The 14418-nt window shown below is 53.1% G+C and overlaps 1 protein-coding gene across 1 annotated transcript in view; it reads right to left on the bottom strand.

The window, feature by feature from the left end:
• SMC3 (structural maintenance of chromosomes 3) overlaps nucleotides 1-14418 on the bottom strand; it is a 117621-nt gene that overhangs the window by 612 nt on the left and 102591 nt on the right. The window lies entirely within an intron of this gene.

Consider the following 14418-nt stretch of genomic DNA (forward strand, 5'->3'; position numbering starts at 1 on the left):
ATCTCAGCAGCGAGGCCGGCTTCCTATATCACTGAGCACATACTTACAGGCTGCGAAAATACAGGACACACTGCCGAGATTACAGACTGCATTTCTGCAAGGTTTATTTTTATACAGCGGGTAACACTCAAGATTCAGGCAGGAAATGTCTTATGTTATTTAGGTGTCGGGTCTGTCCCTATAGCATTGCGGCACGTGTCGTATAATATTATATTTATATATATATATATATATATATATATATATATATATATATATATATATATATATATATATATATATATAGATGTTGTCGTGTGTAGTTACCAAGTGTTTGTGTAGGAGCTGTACATGTTCTGGGTGTTGTCTGGGTGTGGCGGGGGGTGAGAGCGGTGTTGTGTGTGTGTTGCGTGTGTTCCGTTGTTTGTGGAGCGCTGTGTGTCTGTAGCGTTGTGTGTGTATGTGTTGCACGGTTTGTGTGGGTGTGGTGTGTTTTGGGGGGAGGTATGTTTTGTGCAATGTGTGTGTTGCATGATATGTGCGTATATTTATGTATGGCGCGGTGTTTGTGTGTGTGCGGCGTTGTCTGTGTGTGTGGGTGTCTGTGTAGGGCGGTGTTTGTGGTTCCCAGTGTGTGTGTGGTGTGTTGTGTGTGTTGGGGGAGGTGTGCACCTCCCATCGTGCTCCATCCGCCATGCTGCGCACCCCCCATCGTGCTCCATCCGCCATGCTGCGCACTCCCAAACACACTCCATCCGCCATGCTGCGCACTCCCAAACGTGCTCCATCCGCCATGCTGCGCACTCCCAAACGTGCTCCATCCCCCATGCTGCGCACTCCCAAACGTGCTCCATCCGCCATGATGCGCACTCCCAAACGTGCTCCATCCGCCATGCTGCGCACTCCCAAACATGCTCCATCCGCCATGCTGCGCACTCCCAAACGTGGTCCATCCGCCATGCTGCGCACTCCCAAACGTGCTCCATCCCCCATGCTGCGCACTCCTCATCGTGCTCCATCCCCCATCGTGCACCATCTCCCATGCTGCACCAGCATCAGCCTCTCTGCCCTCAGCATCAGCCTCTCTCCTCCCAGCCTCAGCCTCCCCCAGCATCAGCCTCTCTCTCCCAGCCTACCCCAGGATCAGCCTCTCTCCTCCCAGCCTCCATCCTCCCAGCCTTCCCCAGCATCAGCTTTCCCCTCCCAGCCTCCCTCAGCATCAGCCTCCCCCAGCATCAGCCTCTCTCCTCCCAGCCTCAGCCTCTCTCCTTCCAGCCTCCCCCAGCATCAGCCTCTCTCCTTCCAGCCTCCCTCAGCATCAGCCTCCCCTTCCCAGCCTTCCCCAGGATCAGCCTCTCTCCTCCCAGCCTCCTTCCTCCCAGCCTCCCCCTCCCAGCCTCCCTCAGCATCAGCCTTCCCCTCCCAGTCTCCCCCAGCATCAGCCTCCCCAAGCATCAGCCTCCACCAGCATCAGCCTCTCTCCTTCCAGCCTCCCCCAGCATCAGCCTCCCCAAGCATCAGCCTCCCTCGTCCCAGCCTCCCCCAGCATCAGCCTCCCCCAGCATCAGCCTCCCCCTCCCAGCGTCTCTCATCCCAGCATCAGCCTCTCTCCTCCCAGCATCAGCCTCTCCTCTCTGTCCCCAGCATCAGCCTCTCTCCTCCCAGCGTTCCCTAGCATCAGTCTCTCTCCTCCCAGCCTCCCCCAGCATCAGCCTCCCTTCTTCCAGCCTCCCCCAGCATCAGCCTCTCTCTTTCCAGCCTCCCCCAGCATCAGCCTCCCTCTCCCAGCCTTCCCCAGGGTCAGCCTCTCTCCTCCCAGCCTCCGTCCTCCCAGCCTTCCCCAGCATCAGCTTTCCCCTCCCAGCCTCCCTCAGCATCAGCCTTCCCCAGCATCAGCCTCTCTCCTCCCAGCCTCAGCCTCTCTCCTTCCAGCCTCCCTCAGCATCAGCCTCTCTCCTTCCAGCCTCCCTCAGCATCAGCCTCTCTCTCCCAGCCTTCCCCAGGATCAGCCTCTCTCCTCCCAGCCTCCTTCCTCCCAGCCTTCCCCAGCATCAGCTTTCCCCTCCCAGCCTCCCTCAGCATCAGCCTCCCCCAGCATCAGCCTCTCTCCTCCCAGCCTCAGCCTCTCTCCTTCCAGCCTCCCCCAGCATCAGCCTCTCTCCTTCCAGCCTCCCTCAGCATCAGCCTCCCCTTCCCAGCCTTCCCCAGGATCAGCCTCTCTCCTCCCAGCCTCCTTCCTCCCAGCCTCCCCCTCCCAGCCTCCCTCAGCATCAGCCTTCCCCTCCCAGTCTCCCCCAGCATCAGCCTCCCCAAGCATCAGCCTCCACCAGCATCAGCCTCTCTCCTTCCAGCCTCCCCCAGCATCAGCCTCCCCAAGCATCAGCCTCCCTCGTCCCAGCCTCCCCCAGCATCAGCCTCCCCCTCCCAGCGTCTCTCATCCCAGCATCAGCCTCTCTCCTCCCAGCATCAGCCTCTCCTCTCTGTCCCCAGCATCAGCCTCTCTCCTCCCAGCGTTCCCTAGCATCAGTCTCTCTCCTCCCAGCCTCCCCCAGCATCAGCCTCCCTTCTTCCAGCCTCCCCCAGCATCAGCCTCTCTCTTTCCAGCCTCCCCCAGCATCAGCCTCCCTCTCCCAGCCTTCCCCAGGATCAGCCTCTCTCCTCCCAGCCTCCGTCCTCCCAGCCTTCCCCAGCATCAGCTTTCCCCTCCCAGCCTCCCTCAGCATCAGCCTTCCCCAGCATCAGCCTCTCTCCTCCCAGCCTCAGCCTCTCTCCTTCCAGCCTCCCTCAGCATCAGCCTCTCTCCTTCCAGCCTCCCTCAGCATCAGCCTCTCTCTCCCAGCCTTCCCCAGGATCAGCCTCTCTCCTCCCAGCCTCCTTCCTCCCAGCCTTTCCCAGCATCAGCTTTCCCCTCCCAGCCTCCCTCAGCATCAGCCTCTCTCCTCCCAGCCTCAGCCTCTCTCCTTCCAGCCTCCCCCAGCATCAGCCTCTCTCCTTCCAGCCTCCCTCAGCATCAGCCTCCCCTTCCCAGCCTCCCTCAGCATCAGCCTCCCCTTCCCAGCCTTCCCCAGGATCAGCCTCTCTCCTCCCAGCCTCCTTCCTCCCAGCCTCCTCCTCCCAGCCTCCTTCAGCATCAGCCTTCCCCTCCCAGTCTCCCTCAGCATCAGCTTCCCCTCCCAGCCTTCCCCAAGATCAGCCTCTCTGCTCCCAGCCTCCTCCAGCACGCCGTGCTCCTCTGCCGACACTCACACACACGATCGCATACACTCACACACACCCGATCCCGACACACACACCCGATCCCGACACTCACACACACCCGATCCCGACACTCACACACACCCGATCGCATACACTCACACACACAGACACTGACGATATCGCACATACGCGCTCACAGTCACAACATCCGGAGATACCACATGCTTCTGGCCATGTGATCCTCCGTCAGGTCCTGGAAGGTCACAACAGCACAGTATCGAGGCCGAGAAGCAAGCGATATCGCCGGATGCTGTGAGTATGTGGATGCGATGTGTGTGTGAGGTGTGTGTGAGGTGTGTGTGAGGTGTGTGTGAGAGTGAGTGTGATCTGATGTGTGTGTATGTGTGCTGTTATGTGCGTGCGTGTGGATCTTCCGCCGCTGCAGGACCTTGATGTGCTAGTAACTATGCGAGCATGGTTACCAGCGCATCACGTCCCCCACTCGCACGGGAGCCCACACCAGCATACGGCGGCAAGGCCAGCAATGCGAGGGTAAGTGTCGGCAGGGTTGGCGGCGTACGCTGATGTGGGCTCCCGTGGGGGGGGGGGGGGGGGGGGGTTGTACAGTACTCACCTGGGAGCCGTGATCGTGTCAGTTCGGGGAATGCGCGGGGTGGGGGGGGCAGAGCTAACGTCCATTGCGTGAGGGGGGCGGGGCGTGGCCGAGTTGCCAATGCCTGCAGGGTGCCGGGGCGAGAGACCAATCTGTGGGGGGGGGCGGAGCCTGGGCGAGCGGCTGGCCAATCCGTGTGGGGGCGCAGCCTGGGCGAGCGGCCAATCGGTGTGGGGGGGCGGGGCCATGGCGAGCCCAGCGGCCAATCAGCTTTGTGTCACCGTAAGGACACAATGTCACCGGAAGGACACAATTTTGAAGCATGACAGACAGACAGACAGACAGAATAAGGCAATTATATATATATATATATATATATATATATATATATATATATATATATATATATATATATATATATATATATATATATATATATTATATACACACATACATACATACATACATACAGTGCTGGCCAAAAGTATTGGCACCCCTGCAATTCTGTCAGAGAATACTCAGTTTCTTCTTGAAAATGATTGCAATCACAAATTCTTTGGTATCATCTTCATTTATTTTGCTTGCAATGAAAAAACACAAAAGAGAATGAAACAAAAATCAAATCATTGATCATTTCACACAAAACTCCAAAAATGGGCCAGACAAAAGTATTGGCACCCTTAGCCTAATACTTGGTTGCACAACCTTTAGCTAAAATAACTGAACAACCGCTTCGGTAACCATCAATGAGTTTCTTACAATGCTCTGCTGGAATTTTAGACCATTCTTCTTTGGCAAACTGCTCCAGGTCCCTGAGATGTGAAGGGGGCCTTCTCCAAACTGCCATTTTGAGATCTCTCCACAGGTGTTCTATGGGGTTCAGGTCTGGACTCATTGCTGGCCACTTTAGTAGTCTCCAGTGCTTTCTCTCAAACCATTTTCTAGTGCTTTTTGAAGTGTGTTTTGGGTCATTGTCCTGCTGGAAGACCCATGACCTCTGAGGGAGACCCAGCTTTCTCACACTGGGCCCTACATTATGCTGCAAAATTTGTTGGTAGTCTTCAGACTTCATAATGCCATGCAGATGGCAAAACAGTCCAGTGCCAGAGGCAGCAAAGCAACCCCAAAACATCAGGGAACCTCCGCCATGTTTGACTGTAGGGACCGTGTTCTTTTCTTTGAATGCCTCTTTTTTTTCCCTGTAAACTCTATGTTGATGGCTTTTCCCAAAAGCTCTACTTTTGTCTCATCTGACCAGAGAACATTCTTCCAAAACATTTTAGGCTTTCTCAAGTAAGTTTTGGCAAACTCCAGCCTGGCTTTTTTATGCCCTGGGTTAAGAAGTGGGGTCTTCCTGGGTACCCTACCATACAGTCCCTTTTCATTCAGACGCCGATGGATAGTACGGGTTGACACAGTTGTACCCTCGGACTGCAGGGCAGCTTGAACTTGTTTGGATGTTAGTCGAGGTTCTTTATCCACCATCCGCACAATCTTGCGTTGAAATCTATTGTCAATTTTTCTTTTCCTTCCACATCTAGGGAGGTTAGCCGCAGTGCCATGGGCTTTACACTTCTTGATGACACTGCGCACCGTAGACACAGGAACTTTCAGGTCTTTGGAGATGGACTTGTAGCCTTGAGATTGCTCATGCTTCCTCACAATTTGGATTCTCAAGTCCTCAGACAGATCTTTGGTCTTCTTTCTTTTCTCCATGCTCAATGTGGTACACACAAGGACACAGGACAGAGGTTGAGATAACTTTAATCCATGTCACCCCCTGCAAGTGTAATTTATTATTGCCAGCCCCTGTTAGGTGCCACAGGTAAGTTACAGGCGCTGTTATTACACACATTACAGAAGGATCACAGGATTATTCACACAGTGCCAATACTTTTGTCCACCCCCTTTTTTATGTTTGGTGTGGAATTATATCCAATTTGGCTTTATGACAAATTCTTTTATTTTTTTTTCATTGAAGAGAAATTAAATGAAGATGATAATACCAAAGAATTTGTGATTGCAATCATTTTCAGGAAGAAACCGAGTATTCTCTGACAGAATTGCAGGGGTGCCAATACTTTTGGCCAGCACTGTATATATATCAGATAATTATATTAGGACACGTGCCTCTTTTGGGGCAAATGTGAATGTCTGCGAGCTCCACAGAGTGTGTACTGAATTGTGATACATTTATATGCACTGGATGTAACGGATCAATCTACAGTAAACGCTAAGTAAAGCATGATGTGTTGATGCTTTGCCCAAATTGTAAAAACAAAGAAGGGAATTTTGTTTACTTACCGTAAATTCCTTTTCTTCTAGCTCCTATTGGGAGACCCAGACAATTGGGTGTATAGCTTCTGCCTCCGGAGGCCACACAAAGTATTACACTTTAAAAAGTGTAACCCCTCCCCTCTGCCTATACACCCTCCCGTGCATCACGGGCTCCTCAGTTTTGGTGCCAAAGCAGGAAGGAGGAAACTTATAAATTGGTCTAAGGTAAATTCAATCCGAAGGATGTTCGGAGAACTGAAGACCATGAACCAAAAGAACAATTCAACATGAACAACATGTGTACACAAAAGAACAACAGCCCGAAGGGAACAGGGGCGGGTGCTGGGTCTCCCAATAGGAGCTAGAAGAAAAGGAATTTACGGTAAGTAAACAAAATTCCCTTCTTCTTTGTCGCTCCATTGGGAGACCCAGACAATTGGGACGTCCAAAAGCAATCCCTGGGTGGGTAAAAGAATACCTCGATAAAAAGAGCCGAAAAACGGCCCCCTCTTACAGGTAGGCGACCGCCGCCTGAAGGACTCGCCTACCTAGGCTGGCATCTGCCGAAGCATAGGCATGCACCTGATAGTGTTTCGTGAAAGTGTGCAGACTCGACCAGGTAGCCGCCTGACACACCTGCTGAGCCGTAGCCTGGTGCCGCAATGCCCAGGATGCACCCACGGCTCTGGTAGAATGGGCCTTTAGCCCTGAAGGAATCGGAAGCCCAGAAGAACGGTAGGCTTCAAGAATCGGTTCCTTGATCCACCGAGCCAAGGTTGACTTGGAAGCCTGCGAACCCTTACGCTGGCCAGCGACAAGGACAAAGAGCGCATCCGAACGGCGCAGGGGCGCCGTGCGAGAAATGTAGAGCCGGAGTGCTCTCACGAGATCTAACAAGTGCAAATCCTTTTCACATTGGTGAACTGGATGAGGGCAAAAGGAAGGTAAGGAGATATCCTGATTGAGATGAAAAGGAGATACCACCTTAGGGAGAAATTCCGGGACCGGACGCAGAACCACCTTATCCTGGTGAAACACCAGGAAGGGGGCTTTGCATGACAGCGCTGCTAGCTCAGACACTCTCCGAAGTGATGCGACTGCCACTAGGAAGGCCACCTTCTGCGAAAGGCGTAGATAGACATCCCGCATCGGCTCGAAAGGTGGTTTCTGAAGAGCCGTTAGCACCCTGTTAAGATCCCAGGGTTCCAGCGGACGCTTGTAAGGTGGGACTATGTGGCAAACTCCCTGCAGGAATGTGCGGACCTGCGGAAGCCTGGCTAGACGCTTTTGAAAAAACACGGAAAGCGCCGATACTTGTCCCTTGAGAGAGCCGAGAGACAAACCCTTATCCATTCCGGATTGAAGGAAAGAAAGAAAAGTGGGTAAGGCAAACGGCCAGGGGGTAAAACCCCGATCAGAGCACCAGGATAAGAAGATCCTCCAAGCCCTGTGATAGATCTTGGCGGACGTTGGTTTCCTGGCTTGTCTCATAGTGGCAATGACATCTTGAGATAACCCTGAGGACGCTAGGGGCCAGGACTCAATGGCCACACAGTCAGGTTGAGGGCCGCAGAATTCAGATGGAAAAATGGCCCTTGAGACAGCAAGTCTGGTCGGTCTGGGAGTGCCCACGGTTGACCCACCGTGAGGTGCCACAGATCCGGGTACCACGACCTCCTCGGGCAGTCTGGAGCGACGAGGATGGCGTGGCGGCAGTCGGACCTGATCTTGCGCAACCCTCTGGGCAGCAGTGCCAGAGGAGGAAATACAGAAGGCAGTCGAAACTGCGACCAATCCTGAACTAACGCGTCTGCCGCCAGAGCTCTGTGATCTTCAGACCGTGCCATGAATGCCGGGACTTTGTTGTTGTGCCGAGATGCCATGAGGTCGACGTCCGGCGTTCCCCAGCGGCAACAGATCTCTTGAAACACGTCCGGGTGAAGAGCCCATTCCCCTGCGTCCATGCCCTGGCGACTGAGAAAGTCTGCTTCCCAGTTTTCTACGCCCGGGATGTGAACTGCGGAGATGGTGGAGGCTGTGGCTTCCGCCCACAGCAGAATCCGCCGAACTTCTTGGAAGGCTTGACGACTGCGTGTGCCGCCCTGGTGGTTGATGTACGCGACCGCCTGAAGTGGACGCAGATGAAACTGCGCAAAGGGAACTGCCTCCATTGCTGCCACCATCTTCCCTAGGAAGTGCATGAGGCGCCTCAAGGGGTGTGACTGGGTCCGAAGGAGAGAGTGCACCCCTGTCTGCAGCGAACGCTGTTTGTCCAGCGGAAGCTTCACTATCGCTGAGAGAGTATGAAACTCCATCCCGAGGTAAGTCAGTGATTGGGTCGGTGTCAATTTTGACTTTGGGAAATTGATGATCCACCCGAACCTCTGGAGTCTCCAGAGCAATGGTCAGCTGTGTTGACATGCCACCCGGGAGGGTGCCTCCTTCAACACAAAGCATAAAAACTGAGGAGCCCGTGATGCACGGGAGGGTGTATAGGCAGAGGGGAGGGGTTACACTTTTTAAAGTGTAATACTTTGTGTCGCCTCCGGAGGCAGAAGCTATACACCCAATTGTCTGGGTCTCCCAATGGAGCGACAAAGAAAATACATATATATTATACTAACTTGGTAGCTGTTTAACCCCTTAGATCAGAGGTCTCAAACACGTGGTCTGAGGTTGCTTGTTGCAGCCTGCAGACCCCGTGACGATCACGGCCCTATGTTGGGGCCGGCACCGGCAGGACTTTAATCATTAGCAGTGTCGCGCAGATGAACTTTCTGCACTTTACCAATGGCTACTGACCGCCAATCAGATGCAAGGAGGTGATGTCGCTGTATGACGTCACCTCCTTGTATCTGATTGGCGGACGGCAGCCACCAATATGGTGCAGAAAGCAACTCTGAGCAGCAATGCAAATTATTCAACTGTAGTAAAGCCCTGCCGGCGCCGGTCCCGACATATGGCTGCAATAAACAGGTAAGGTATGTGCCCACTATCATGTGCCCACTATGTCCTGGATGCAGCGGGTCCTGCCTGCGGGGCCACAAGTCTCCTCCACAGGAGAACACAGCCCGTGATCAGGGTTCAGTGCACTGCGGTCTCCTCATTGTGTTCTCCCTAGGGAGGGCGCATGCAACTCCACAGCACACAACTGACATGCTGCGGCCTCTGAAAGCCGCACTGCAGGTCAGTGTTTGCTGCGGGCAGTACACGGACAGTGGGCATGGGATTTCTAGAAATCCCATCTACTTTGCTTGCACTGTACAACACAACGTTTTGGACGCAGCTGAAACATGCTGCATAGAAAACTCTGCAAACACTGATCATGGACACGCAGCCTAACAAGAGGGAAGGGAGGAAAGGGAAGGAGAATTTTTTTTCCCGTATTACTGAACGATGGGCACAAGGATAAGCACAATACTACAAGCATGAGCCAAATACTACAGGGCAAAAGGATGAGCCCAATACTACAAGGATGGGGCACAATACTACAGGGCACAAGGATGGGCACAATACTACAAGGCACAAGGATGGGCACAATACTACAAGGCACAAGGATGGGCACAATACTACAAGGCACAAGGATGGGCACAATACTACAAGGCACAAGGATGGGCACAATACTACAAGGATGGGGCACAATACTACAGGGCACAAGCATGGGGCACAATACTGCAGGGCACAAGGATGAGCACCATACTACAGGGCACAAGGATGGGCACAATACTACAAGGATGGGGCACAATACTACAGGGCACAAGCATGGGGCACAATACTACAGGGCACAAGGATGGGGCACAATACTACAGGGCACAAGGATGAGCACAATACTACTGGGCACAATACTCCAAAAATGAGCACAATACTACAGGGCACATGGATGCGGGACATTACTGCAGCATGGGGACATTACTACAAGATGTTGGCCAAGATTACTATATGATGCTGCTAATTGTAAAACAATATTACAAGGTGATAAAATGTAAAAAAAAATAAATAAATAAAAGCATGAACTTTTTTTGCCATTAAAAATGCTTTTTTATATATAAACTTAACTGAACAAAAAAGTGCAGGTCTGTTATAATAAACAAGCAACAACTGTTCATAGATTGATCCAAAAGGTATAGAGAAAGAAGGGAATTTTGTTTACTTACCGTAAATTCCTTTTCTTCTAGCTCCAATTGGGAGACCCAGACAATTGGGGTGTATAGCTTCTGCCTCCGGAGGCCACACAAAGTATTACACTTAAAAGTGTAAAGCCCCTCCCCTTCTGCCTATACACCCCCCGTGCATCACGGGCTCCTCAGTTTTGGTGCAAAAGCAAGAAGGAGGAAAAGTTATAAATTGGTTTAAAGTAAATTCAATCCGAAGGAATTTCGGAGAACTGAAACCATTCAACATGAACAACATGTGTACACAAAGAACAACAGCCCGAAGGGAACAGGGGCGGGTGCTGGGTCTCCCAATTGGAGCTAGAAGAAAAGGAATTTACGGTAAGTAAACAAAATTCCCTTCTTCTTTGTCGCTCCATTGGGAGACCCAGACAATTGGGACGTCCAAAAGCAGTCCCTGGGTGGGTAAAATAATACCTGGTAATAGAGCCGTAAAACGGCCCTTTCCTACAGGTGGGCAACCGCCGCCTGAAGGACTTGCCTACCTAGGCTGGCATCCGCCGAAGCATAGGTATGCACCTGATAGTGTTTCGTGAAAGTGTGCAGGCTCGACCAGGTAGCCGCCTGACACACCTGCTGAGCCGTAGCCTGGTGCCGCAAAGCCCAGGACGCACCCACGGCTCTGGTAGAATGGGCTTTCAGCCCTGAGGGAACCGGAAGCCCAGAAGATCGGTAAGCTTCAAGAATTGGTTCCTTGATCCACCGAGCCAGGGTTGATTTGGAAGCTTGTGACCCTTTACGCTGGCCAGCGACAAGGACAAAGAGTGCATCCGAGCGGCGCAGGGGCGCCGTACGAGAAATGTAGAGTCTGAGTGCTCTCACCTGATCTAACGAGTGCAAATCCTTTTCACACTGATGAACTGGATGAGGACAAAAAGAGGGTAAGGAGATATCCTGATTGAGATGAAAGGGGGATACCACCTTAGGGAGAAATTCCGGTACCGGGCGCAGAACCACCTTGTCCTGGTGAAACACCAGGAAAGGGGCTTTGCATGACAGCGCCGCTAGCTCCGACACTCTCCGAAGTGATGTGACTGCTACCAGGAAGACCACTTTCTGCGAAAGGCGTGAGAGAGAAATATCCCTCATTGGCTCGAAAGGTGGCTTCTGAAGAGCCATCAGCACCCTGTTCAGATCCCAGGGTTCTAACGGCCGCTTGTTGAGGGCCGCAGAATTCAGATGGAAAAACGGCCCTTGAGACAGCAAGTCTGGTCGGTCTGGTAGTGCCCACGGTTGGACCACCGTGAGGTGCCACAGATCCGGGTACCACGACCTCCTCGGCCAGTCTGGCGCGACGAGGATGGCGCGGCGGCAGTCGGACCTGATCTTGCGTAACACTCTGGGCAACAGTGCCAGAGGGGGAAACACATAAGGGAGTTGAAACTGCGACCAATCCTGAACTAAGGCGTCTGCCGCCAGAGCTCTGTGATCTTGAGACCGTGCCATGAATGTTGGGACCTTGTTGTTGTGCCGGGACGCCATTAGGTCGACGTCCGGCGTCCCCCAGCGGCAACAGATCTCCTGAAACACGTCCGGGTGAAGGGACCATTCCCCTGCGTCCATGCCCTGGCGACTGAGAAAGTCTGCTTCCCAGTTTTCTACGCCCGGGATGTGAACTGCGGATATGGTGGAGGCCGTGGCTTCCACCCACTGCAGAATCCGCCTGACTTCCTGGAAGGCTTGCCGACTGCGTGTTCCCCCTTGGTGGTTGATGTATGCCACCGCTGTGGAGTTGTCCGACTGAATTCGGATCTGCTTGCCTTCCAGCCACGGCTGGAACTCCTTTAGGGCAAGATATACTGCCCTTATCTCCAGAACATTGATCTGAAGGGAGGACTCTGTCGGAGTCCAGGTTCCCTGAGCCCTGTGGTGGAGAAAGACCGCTCCCCACCCTGACAGGCTCGCGTCCGTCGTGACCACAGCCCATGATGGGGGAAGGAAGGATTTCCCCTTCGACAGAGAAGTGGGGAGAAGCCACCACTGAAGGGAAGCCTTGGCTGCCCGTGAAAGGGAGACGTTCCTGTCGAGGGACGTCGACTTCCTGTCCCATTTGCGGAGAATGTCCCATTGAAGTGGACGCAGATGAAACTGCGCAAAAGGAACTGCCTCCATTGCTGCTACCATCTTCCCTAGGAAGTGCATGAGGCGCCTCAGGGGGTGTGACTGGCCTTGAAGGAGAGATTGCACCCCTGTCTGTAGTGAACGCTGTTTGTCCAGCGGAAGCTTCACTATCGCTGAGAGAGTATGAAACTCCATGCCAAGATATGTCAGTGATTGGGCCGGTGTCAGATTTGACTTTGGAAAATTGATGATCCACCCGAAACTCTGGAGAGTCTCCAGAGCAACGTCCAGGCTGCGTTGGCATGCCCCTTGAGAGGGTGCCTTGACCAGCAGATCGTCTAAGTAAGGGATCACCGAGTGTCCCTGAGAGTGTAGGACTGCTACCACTGCTGCCATGACCTTGGTGAAGACCCGTGGTGCTGTCGCCAGGCCGAAAGGCAGTGCCACGAACTGAAGGTGTTCGTCCCCTATGGCGAAACGCAGGAAGCGCTGATGCTCTGGTGCAATCGGTACGTGGAGATAAGCATCTTTGATGTCGATTGATGCCAGGAAGTCTCCTTGGGACATTGAGGCGATGACGGAGCGGAGCGATTCCATCCGGAACCGCCTGGTTTTTACATGTTTGTTGAGCAGTTTCAGGTCCAGAACAGGACGGAAGGATCCGTCCTTTTTCGGTACCACAAACAAGTTGGAGTAAAAACCGTGACCCTGTTGCTGAAGAGGAACAGGGATGACCACTCCTTCCGCCTTCAGAGTGCACACCGCCTGAAGAAGAGCATCGGCTCTCTCGGGGGGCGGAGATGTCCTGAAAAAACGAGTCGGAGGACGAGAGCTGAACTCTATCCTGTAACCGTGGGATAGAATGTCTCTCACCCATCGGTCTTTTACCTGTGGCAGCCAGGTGTCGCAAAAGCGGGAGAGCCTGCCACCGACCGAGGATGCGGTGTGAGGAGGCCGAAAGTCATGAGGAGGCCGCCTTGGGAGCGGTTCCTCCGGCGGTCTTTTTAGGACGTGACTTAGACCGCCATGAATCGGAGTTCCTCTGATCCTTTTGAGGCCTTTTGGACGAGGAGAACTGAGACCTCCCCGCGGGCCGAAAGGACCGAAACCTCGATTGTACCTTACGTGGTTGAGGTCTGTTTGGTTTGGACTGGGGTAAGGATGAGTCCTTTCCCTTGGATTGTTTAATGATTTCGTCCAATCGTTCACCAAACAGGCGGTCGCCAGAAAATGGCAAACCGGTTAAGAACTTTTTGGAAGCGGAATCTGCCTTCCATTCACGTAACCACATGGCCCTGCGGACTGCCACCGAATTGGCGGATGCTACCGCCGTACGGCTCGTAGAGTCCAGGACAGCATTAATGGCGTAGGACGCAAACGCCGACGCCTGAGAGGTTAAGGACACCACTTGCGGAGCAGATGTACGTGTGACTGCATTAATCTGCGCATGACAAGCTGAGATAGCTTGGAGTGCCCATACGGCTGCGAATGCTGGAGCAAAAGACGCGCCGATAGCTTCATAGATGGATTTCAACCACAGTTCCATCTGTCTGTCAGTGGCATCTTTGAGTGAAGCCCCATCTTCCACTGCAACTATGGATCTAGCCGCCAGTCTGGAGACAGGAGGATCCACCTTAGGACACTGAGCCCAGCCCTTGACAACGTCAGGGGGGAAGGGATAACGTGTATCCTTAAGGCGCTTGGAAAAACGCTTATCTGGACAAGCTCGGTGTTTCTGGACTGCCTCTCTGAAGTCAGAGTGATCCAGAAACATACTCAATGGACGCTTGGGAGACCTGAAACGGAATTTCTCCTGCTGAGAAGCTGACTCCTCAATTGTAGGAGCTGTTGGAGAAATATCCAACACTTGATTGATGGTTGCTATAAGGTCATTCACTATGGCGTCACCATCAGGTGTATCCAGGTTGAGCGCGGTCTCAGGGTCTGAATCCTGATCTGCTACCTCCGCATCATCATCCAGAGAGTCCTCCTGCTGAGACCCTGAACAATGTGATGAAGTCGAGGGAATTTCCCAGCGAGCCCGCTTAGGCGGCCTGGGACTGCGGTCCATGTCAGAGACCTCACCCTGGGACCCATGGTTCACCCCAGTAGCACTCT

Source organism: Anomaloglossus baeobatrachus, chromosome 5 (assembly GCF_048569485.1).
Source record: "Anomaloglossus baeobatrachus isolate aAnoBae1 chromosome 5, aAnoBae1.hap1, whole genome shotgun sequence".
NCBI classification, from domain to species: Eukaryota; Metazoa; Chordata; class Amphibia; order Anura; family Aromobatidae; genus Anomaloglossus; species Anomaloglossus baeobatrachus.